The following is a 9741-nucleotide window of genomic DNA, read 5'->3' as shown; positions in this document are numbered from 1 at the left end:
AAGAATAAGAAAATAATGCATTTAGTTTCTTATGAGAAAAATCAACTGTGGGAGTTTCTGGTTCACAAACTTTCTGATTATCCAAAGGTATTTGATTTTCTTCTTTGAATTTGATATCTTGATAATTTTGATTTGAAGACAAATATTTTTTTATAGCTTTAAAATAATGAGGTCCTTTGAAGATACTATCCGATTTCTTAAATAGTCAATGCTACCATCTCAATATTATAATGACTTCTACTTTTTCCTTTGATGTAAAATTGAATTCCCCTTTAATGAAGCCAAGTGTTCAGGCTTTGTTTTTATTGTTCTGATGTTAAAGTTAAACTTTATTTTAAGGATATCCATCATGTTTTTACAATTTTAGCTCAAATTCACTGAAGTACTTTGACCACACAGTTTCAATTCTAATGGAATTCCTTACCTCTTGTTGTTTCAGCTTGATGCTAGTCTCTAGTCACTATTCCCCACTATGGATTCATCCAACCTCCTTTTATTTTTTATTTTTTTTAATTTTATTTTTCTTTTTAGTTACATTTTGTTAAATCTGTGTCCCAGCTATATCCCGCTCCCTCATTCCCTCCCCAACCCCACACTCCCACCCTGGTCTCCTCCCTGCCCCTTTCCAAGTCCACTGATAGGGGAGGACCTCCTCCCCTTTCATTTGACCCTGTTTTATCAGGTATCTTCAGGACTGGCTGCAAAGTCCTCCTCTGTGGCCTAACAGACTGCTCCTCCCCTGGGGGGGGGGGTCAAACAGCCTGCCCTTGAGATCCTGTTAGAAATAGTCCCTGTTCCCCTCACTTTGGAAAACTACTTGGTTACTGAGCTACTAAGGGCCACATCCGAGCAGAAGTTCTAGGTTATATCCATAGATGGTCCTTGGTTGAGTGTCAGTGTCAGAAAAGACCCTGTGCCCGGATATATTTGGTCCTTGTAGAGCTCCTATCCTTTCCATATCATATTAACTTCCCTTCTTTCATATGATTCCCTGCACTCTGCCGAGGGTTTGGTTATGAGTCTTAGTGTCTGCTTTGAAACACTGCTAGGTAGAGTCTTTCAGATGCCTTTTGTGGTAGACTCCTGTCATAAGTTCAATGCACATCCCATTTGTCTTTCTAAATGAGGATTAATCATCTTCACCCATGTCCACTTATTTGATTATCTTCTTTAGGTGTGTAGATTTCATTATGTTTATCATATCTTGTAGGTCTATATAAGCGAGTATATACCAAGTTTGTCTTTCTCCTTCTGGGATACTTCACTTAGAATGATCTTTTCTAGATCCAACCACTTGCCTGCAAATTTCATGATTTCCTCCTTTTTGATTGCTGAGTAGTATTCCATTGTGTAAAAATACCACAATTTCTGTATCCATTCCTCCGTTGATGGACATCTGGGTTGTTTCCAAGTTCTGGCTATTACAAATAAAGGGAAACAACACCCTTCACAATAGCCACTAATAACATAAAGTACTTTGGTGTGACTCTAACCAAGCAAGTGAAAGACCTGTTTGAGAAAAACTTCAAGTCTTTGAAGAAAGAAATTGAAGAAGATCTCAGAAGATCGAAAGATCTCCCGTGCTCATGGATTGGTAGGATTAACATTGTGAAAATGGCCATCCTGCCAAAAGCAATCTACAGATTCAATGCAATTCCCATCAAAATACCAACTCAATTCTTTACAGACCTTGAAAAAAAGATTCTCAGCTTCATATGGAGAAACAAAACACCCAGAATCTCCAAAATGATCCTGTACAACAACAGATCATCTGGAGGTATCTCCATTCCCGATCTCAAGCTGTACTACAGGGCAACAGTAATAAAAACTGCATGGTATTGCCAACCTCCTTTTAAAAGCACCCAGCATATTTGTTTGGCCAGAACCTAGATCCCAGAGTCATAGGAACGCAGAAATAATATTCAACTGAAACTCCAACTCTGTTTGAGTTTCATAGAAATTTCACTTAAAGGACTATCATCTTTGACAAGGATCAGATTTGTTCATATGTTTAAGAGAATCTAAATTATTTCACCTTCAACTCCTTGTCTTAGATTTTTGTTTTTGTGATAAAATGTCATGACCAAAATCAGAGAAACAGGACTTATCTAAGTTTAAACTCCTAGGTCAGAATTCATCACTGCAAAAAGTCAGGGCAGGAACTCAAGGCAGTAACCTGGAGATAAGAGCTGAAGCAAAGGCAATGAAGTGTTCTTTCTGGTTTATTCTTCATGACTTTTTCAACCTGTTTTCTTCTAGAACCTAGGAACAAAAGGTTGGCATTCTCTCATTGATCTCTGTCCTTCCATATCAATTAGCAATGATGACAATTCACCACAGACTTGCCATGGACAACTACTTAGGAGAATTTTTTCAATTGATACCCTCTGTTCCCATATTATTCTAGCTTTTGTCTTGTTGATATAAAGTTCCTTACTGTGTTACAATCAGCCTGCTTGTTATACAGTAAGCGATTTAAATTTACATAATTACCGAGCAATTACATTTTCATTTTATTCTGAATGCAAAATGCACAGGATTTTTAACTAAGATGTGCGTTTTCAGAAAATAACAGATAGCTTAAAAGTGAAATGTATGTTCTAAAAAATAATGAAATGTTGAGGCTTGAATAAAAATATATATACAGAAGAACTAAGTAGCATTTTAATGCCTTGGAATTGCCTAAGTAATTTTCATACATAATTAAATATAAATATAATTAACCAAAGAATATTAAACATTATATTATAATAAGATAAGAAAATCAAAAACAAAAAGGGAAACATATCAACAGAGACTGAGGAAATACAAAGAATTATTAGGTAATACTTTAAAAACCTGTTGTCCATAAAAATAGAAAATCTAAAAGAAATGTATAATTTTTTTTCCATAGATAACACCGAAATTAAACCAAGATCAGATGAACAGCTTAAATAGTTTTATAACATGGAAAGTAATGAAGCAATCATTAAAAACTTCCCAACCGGCTCATTGATATAACTGGTTGGCAAAGAATGTCTTTTCTTCTTTGCAGCTCAGGCACTGTTGCCATCATGAATGACAAAGTAATGACCTGGATCAGGAAATTCATGGCAAACTGTCTTCTTCAGAGTCATCCATGTCCTTCACCCTGGGAAGGCAACAGAACCAAAGACAGAAATTAAGGAAAAGCTGGCCAAAAATGTATAAAACCACACCAGATATCATCCTTGTATTTGGATTCAAACCCACTTTGGTGGTGGCAGCATGACCAGGTTTGGCATGACTTATGATTTTTTACATTATGCAAAGAAGAATGAGCCTAAACAAAGACTTGCATGACATGGCCTTTATGACAAGAAAAAGACATTCTGAAAACAACAAATAGAATGCAAGAACAGAATGAAGGTCAGCGGGACTGCAAAAGCCAATGCAGGTGCTAGTAAAAATCCAAAGGAAGGTAAGGAAGATATCTGTGGTGACATGATCTGCTGGGATGTGCACATTTCTAAGAAGATAGATAAACTAAAAAGCTCGATAAAAACGATCCTTCCCAGCCCTGCACTACCCAAAAGACCATGGCTAGGCAGTTTTAGCACAGAGTAGAGTTCTATCATACCTTCAAAGAAGAATTAATAATCCTCAAATTATTTTCACAAAATAGAAACAGAAGGAACATTGTCAAATATATGAGGCCACAATATTCTCATACCCAAAGGACACAAAAATTCCGCTACAAAGAAGAGAACTTACAGACATTTTTTTTCCTTATAAACATGGATGCAAAATACTCAATAAAATACTTGCAAACTGAATCCAAGCATATATCAAAATGATCACCTGCCATGACCAAGTAGGTCTCATCCCAGAAATGGTGGAATGCAGGGATGGTTCAACATATAATTATCAGTCAATTCAACATCATCCACCATATAAACAAACCGAAAGAAAAAAAAAAACACACATAATCATCTCATTAGAAGCTGAAAGGCTTTTGACTAAATATAACACTCTTTCATGATAAAAAGTCTTGAGAGATTGGGTATGCAAGGGGTATGCCTAAATATAATAAAAGTAATTTACAGCAAGCCTATAGCCAACATCAACTTAAATGAAAAGAAACTCAAAGCTGTTATATTAAAATCAAAAACAAGATAAGGTTGTCCATTTTTCTTCATACCTATTCAATATAGTACTTAAAATCTTAGCTCAACCAATAAGACAACTGAAAGAGATTAAGGTGATACAAATTGGAATGGAAGAAGTCAAACTACCATAATTTGCAAATGATATAATAGTATACATAAGTGACCCTCAAAATTTTACTAGGGAGCTTCTACAGCCAGTAAACAACTTCAACAAAGCAGTTGGAATAGAGGTTAAGTAAAAAAAAAAAAAAAAATCAGTATTCCTCCTATATACAAATGATGAAGAGACTAAGAAAGAAGTAAGTGAAATAATACCCTTCACAATAGCCACAAAGACTATAAAATATCTTGGTGTAACTCGAACCAAGCAAGTGAAAGGCCTACATGACAAGAACTTCAAGGCTTTGAAGAAAGAAATTGAAAAGAAGATATCAGAAGATGGAAAGATCTCCCATGCTCATGGATCAGTAGTATTAGCATAAGTAAAAATGGCCATCCTACCAAAAGCGATCTACAGATTCAATGCAATTCCCATCAAAATTCCAACACAATTCTTTACAGATCTTGAAAGAACGATACTCAATTTCATATGAAAAGAAAAAGGATAACTAAAACAATCCCAAACAATAGAAGAACTTCTAGAGGTGTCCCCATTCTGCTAGAGTTTTGTAGTACGGCTATGGCGGTAAAACAAGACGGTATTGTCATAAAAATAGACAGGTTTATCAATGGACTCCAACTGAACTTTCAGACATAAAACCATATACTTGTAGCCACCTGATCTTTAATGAAAAAGCCAGAAATACTCAAGGGAAAAAGAAAGGATCTTCACCAAATGCTGCTGGTCTAACTGTATCCCTGCATGTAGAAAAATGGAAATGGATCCATATTTATCACCCTGCATAAAATTCAAGTCCAAGTGGCTCATAGACCTAAAAATTAAACTACATATCTTGAGGCTGATAGACGCAAAAGCAGGGAATAGCCTTGAAAACATTGGCACAGTAGCCAACTTCCTAAACAGGATACTGATAGCACAGGCATTAAGATCAACAATTAATAAATGGGACCTTATAAAACGGAAAATATTCTGTAACACATATTTTGTAACTCAAAAGACACTGCCAAAAGAATAAATCAGCAGCCTATAGAATAGAAAAGATTTTCACCAAATACACAACTAATAGAGGGATATAATATAAAAAATATATGAAGAACTCAAGAAACAAGACATCAATAAACCAAATAATCCAATAAAAAGTGATTATTGTATATATAATTATATATGTAAATATATATAAGAAGTCTCAATAAAGGAATATTAAATGACTAAGAATTATTTTTAAAATTTCCAAAATTTTTAGCTATCAGGGAAATGAAAATCAAAACTCCTTTGAAATTTCACCTTACAAATGTCAAAATGGCTAAGATCAATGCCAGTAGTGACAGCTCATGCTGGCAAGGAAGTGGCTAAAGGGAACTCTCATTGCTGATTGAAGTGCAAACTTGTACATCCACTACGGAAATCAGTGTCAAGTTCCTCAGACAATTGGGATGATTTATATGATAAATAGACAATTAAATTAGAAAAGATAAAAAAAAGTAGACCAGGAAGATAAATCAGTCAATTATAAAACAAACAATGTAACTAAAATTTATAAAGCTAAAGGTTGATTCCTGGAGATTATAAAATTACTTTTCTGTTCAAGAGAAAAAAGGAAGTTACAATTTCAATTACCAGGGATGAAAAATGCTTCTTCCATGTAAAAAATTATGGATATTGATTTTCTCTTTCCTTACTCTTTCCATCCTTTCTTTTCTTTTCTTTTTCTTTCTTTTTTTTTTTTTTTTGAGTGCTAGTGATTACACCCAAGGCCTTGTGCATGCTAAGAATATGTTGTCTATATAGAATCTTTGTCTATTCCTCCAGCCTAGATAAGAAAGGTGATGTCTCCAATACAGTGAAAGACAAATTTACCAATTATGATGCAAAAATAAAATGAATTGTCTGACCAGGTGAAATCAATATAAACTACAACAGAAACATTAACAGATAGATTCTTTAAAAAAAAGAAAAGCTTGGAACCAGATCTACCAAAGACATATCAATATAAGATCAATAGAGGGTAGTAGTCTTAAACATGTATACAGAAATCATGAGCAAGAGCATATCAAACTTTTCATTAATACAAGTATAGAACTATATCAAATTCACATTTTATTTATGGATTACAAGGTTGATGTTCAAAATTGATTTAATATATTCATAATGTGCAACATTAAGCAAAGAACATGACCTTATGTTCACTTAACCAGACTCCATGAAAAGATTTGGATATGTCAAGACCTACTCAGCATTTTGTCCTTCTACCGCAGGTAAGCATGGCTCTCACCTTCTCCAAAGAAGCTTCGTTATCCAGAAAACAGACTCAACTACAGATCCACAGCTAGTCAAAATTCAGTAAGCATCTGAGCACTGAGTGCCAAGCCATAAGATATACAGTTATAGCAGAACTCCTACATCTGAGGCTCATGAAATATTGTCAACAAAGTGGCAGGAAGATTGTCATATCCAGAGGACCTGCGTGTTTGCTGTGAGACAGTGTCCCTATATCTGACATGAATGTTGAATCTGTGAAATCTCAACAATGTGATTGTCTAAGCAAGATCTGCATAATTGCCTTGCCAGTCAGCATGCCAATGCGGTTAGAAAAGTTTTTACAGGGCCCCAACCCTAGATGAAGTTAGTCAACGGATGCTGAGGGGGGAAAATCAGTTTTCTCCAGGGACAAGTCCTGTGATGGCTTATAAAACTTGCAGTGGTCAGTCTCAAACATGTGTACATCACAGTACATGAACTGGACTCATATATATATATATATATTCATATATATAATTTTATATCTATAATTATATAACATGCTGCAATTATAATCTCATAGAAAAACACGCATTTCAGAAGTAGTTGGGCAGAAGACACAGGAGGAGTTGGCGGTGAGATAAGAAACGGCATGCATTATATAAATACAGTACTCATTTTTACAATTCTCAGAGAAATTTAATTTGAAAAGAAAAAAAACAAACAAATAAGAACTCCCAAATTATAGCTGAGATGGATGAACAAACACAGGTGCTTGCTGCCAAGTTGGAGAACCTGAGTTTGATTTCCAGGACCTATATAATGAAAGGAGAAAACTGACTCCCTCAAGTTGTCCTCTGACCTCTACAAGTACATTGTGACAAACACACACACACATACACACATGCAAATCAAAAGCAAAACAATTTAAAAAATATATAGTATAATATTGTTAATATAGACTATTAATCAATAGAGCTTTGGATTTAATTCATTTTATATAATTGAAATATTTACCTTCACATCATGTTTTTTTTTTTTTTTATTTCTACCTCTGTCCAGTACTTGAAAATTTTATGGAATTCCTTGCTCCTATAGTTCCTTATTAAAAATGGATCAAATAATAATATTTCATTTATAGTAATAGTTTTGAGGCTTTATATATTTTGATGTATGAAAATAATCTTGTCACTGATACAAAATGAAAGCATAGAATACTTCAGGTAACTTTGATAATTAATTAAATGAAAGGAGATTTCTATGTTAAGTTCTTGAGATATGTTATAAATTTCATCTAGTAAAATTTATAAATATCCAGAGTAAATCAGAAAAATAACATAATTAGGTGAGAGTTATGTCTAGGAGCTCTGACACTTGCCTGTAATTACAACATTCAGGATCCTGTTACAAGAGGATTGTGAGTTGAAGGCCAGACCGGACTACATCCTGCTAGATTGAGCTCCATAGTGAGGCCATGAAGAGAAGAGAAAGAGAGACAACTACAAACATGCAGACTAAAATATATTCTTATAATTGCATCAGATACACTTTTTAGAGATTGGTGTTTAAAATCTTTCTCTCTATAAGGAGAAACAAATTCTTTGTCATTGTTATAATTATTTATTGGTTCACTTACAAATGACAGAGGCTAGAGATACATTCATGAACTAAACAAACCCTCTCATTATTGAATTCACAATCTATAGAAGACATCTTATTTAGAGAAAGAAATATCTGTTGTGTCAAATGCTGTACACACAAGCGAGAAAATTCAAACTCCCAAAGAGGTAGGACAGGAACATGATGGAATGGACTTCAGTGTCTCGGGGACTAGGCTGGGGTCAGCTGCTGGTAGTGATGGTGACAATGTTGGCTGTGATCCTGAAGATACTGCTGCTGTGGCTGGTACAGTTTATGTTTTGTTATTCTGTCTAAAAGACAGTATTTGGACAGAGAGTCAGAAGAAGCATGGAATTAGGCAAGACAGAGAGAAGAATACAAATCCATGCTTGAGTTGAATTTAGCTTGCTTGGAAATAGAAAATGTGTTTATTGGCTTAGATTGGAGAGGACACATGCACACATTCACACGTGCTTACAGGAAACTCACTTTCTTGTATTTTTTTTCTTTGTTCTTCCTTTGATAACAGCAGCATAATTGCTTAAGTTTACTACCGTTGGAGTTTATACAACATCTTTTGCATACTGTGACCTCTTAGTCTTCTATTTCTCATGGTGTTAGACCATGACTAAAATTAGAGAACAAACATCTACATAAATGTGTTGTGTTTCTAGAAGTTAGATCCATAGCATCAATACCAGATTGAGGAGATAGAAAGACCTGGAGGTGATAGGAGTTCCACAAGGAGAGCAACCAAAAACTCTGGGCACAGGGCTCCTTTCTAATACTAATACTCCAACCAAGGACCATGCATGGAGATAACCTAGAAGCCCGCACAAACGCAGCCCATGGCAGCTCAGTGTCCAAGTAGGTTCCTTAGTAATGGGAACAGGGACTGTCTCTGACTTGAACTTAGGGGCTGGTCTTTGATCACCAACCCTTGAGGGGGAGCAGCCTTACCAGGCCACCGAGGAAGACAATGCAGCCAGTCCTGATGAGAAGTGATAGGCTAAGGTCAGAGGGAAGAGGAGGAGGACCTCCCCTATCAGTGGACTTGGAGAGGGGCACAGGAGGAGATGAGGGAGGGAGGGCAGGATTGGAAAATGATGAGGGAAGGGGCTACAGCTGGGATGCAAAGAAAATAAACTGTAATTTATAAAAAAATAAATAAATTTAAGAAAAGTAAATAAAATGTAATAAATAAATAAATCCATTTAATCATATCAACTTTAGGAATGCTCTAGGTAAATAATACATTTTTAAATTCTTTAACTGAATATTTATTTCTTTTTGATAAAGCTAAAGAAATCCAATGAAAGTTCACAGGTCAATAACTAGCTTAACTCACATGTCTTATTTATGTGGAATAATCTGGATTAGCATAAATAACCACAAATTTTGAGCTCACCATTATATTTCATTAAATGGAACATTGCATTTTGAAATAAGAAATTTTAAAACAGGATTTTTAGCAAATCTACTATGACTATTTTTCTTAATTATGACTATCTGTGATGTCTATGTTCCTTTTAGTTTGACTTGCTTTAATTCATTCTGAACTTATCCTCATTGAAAAAGATAAGTCAAGACAATCTGAATGTTTTTTTGCTTGAATATCAACTTTAATAAGAACAT

General features: G+C 34.8%; 1 pseudogene; it reads left to right on the top strand.

Moving 5' to 3' along the window:
- The first annotated feature begins 3053 nt into the window (after positions 1 to 3053).
- LOC129688072 (40S ribosomal protein S24-like) lies at positions 3054 to 3585 on the top strand (annotated as a pseudogene).
- The last annotated feature ends 6156 nt before the right edge of the window (positions 3586 to 9741 follow it).

This window comes from Psammomys obesus, unplaced genomic scaffold (assembly GCF_907164565.1).
Source record: "Psammomys obesus unplaced genomic scaffold, mPsaObe1.curated_primary_1811, whole genome shotgun sequence".
Taxonomy (NCBI): Eukaryota; Metazoa; Chordata; class Mammalia; order Rodentia; family Muridae; genus Psammomys; species Psammomys obesus.
Note: the sequence above shows the minus strand (reverse complement) of the source record. Positions and strands in the feature narration are given on the sequence as shown.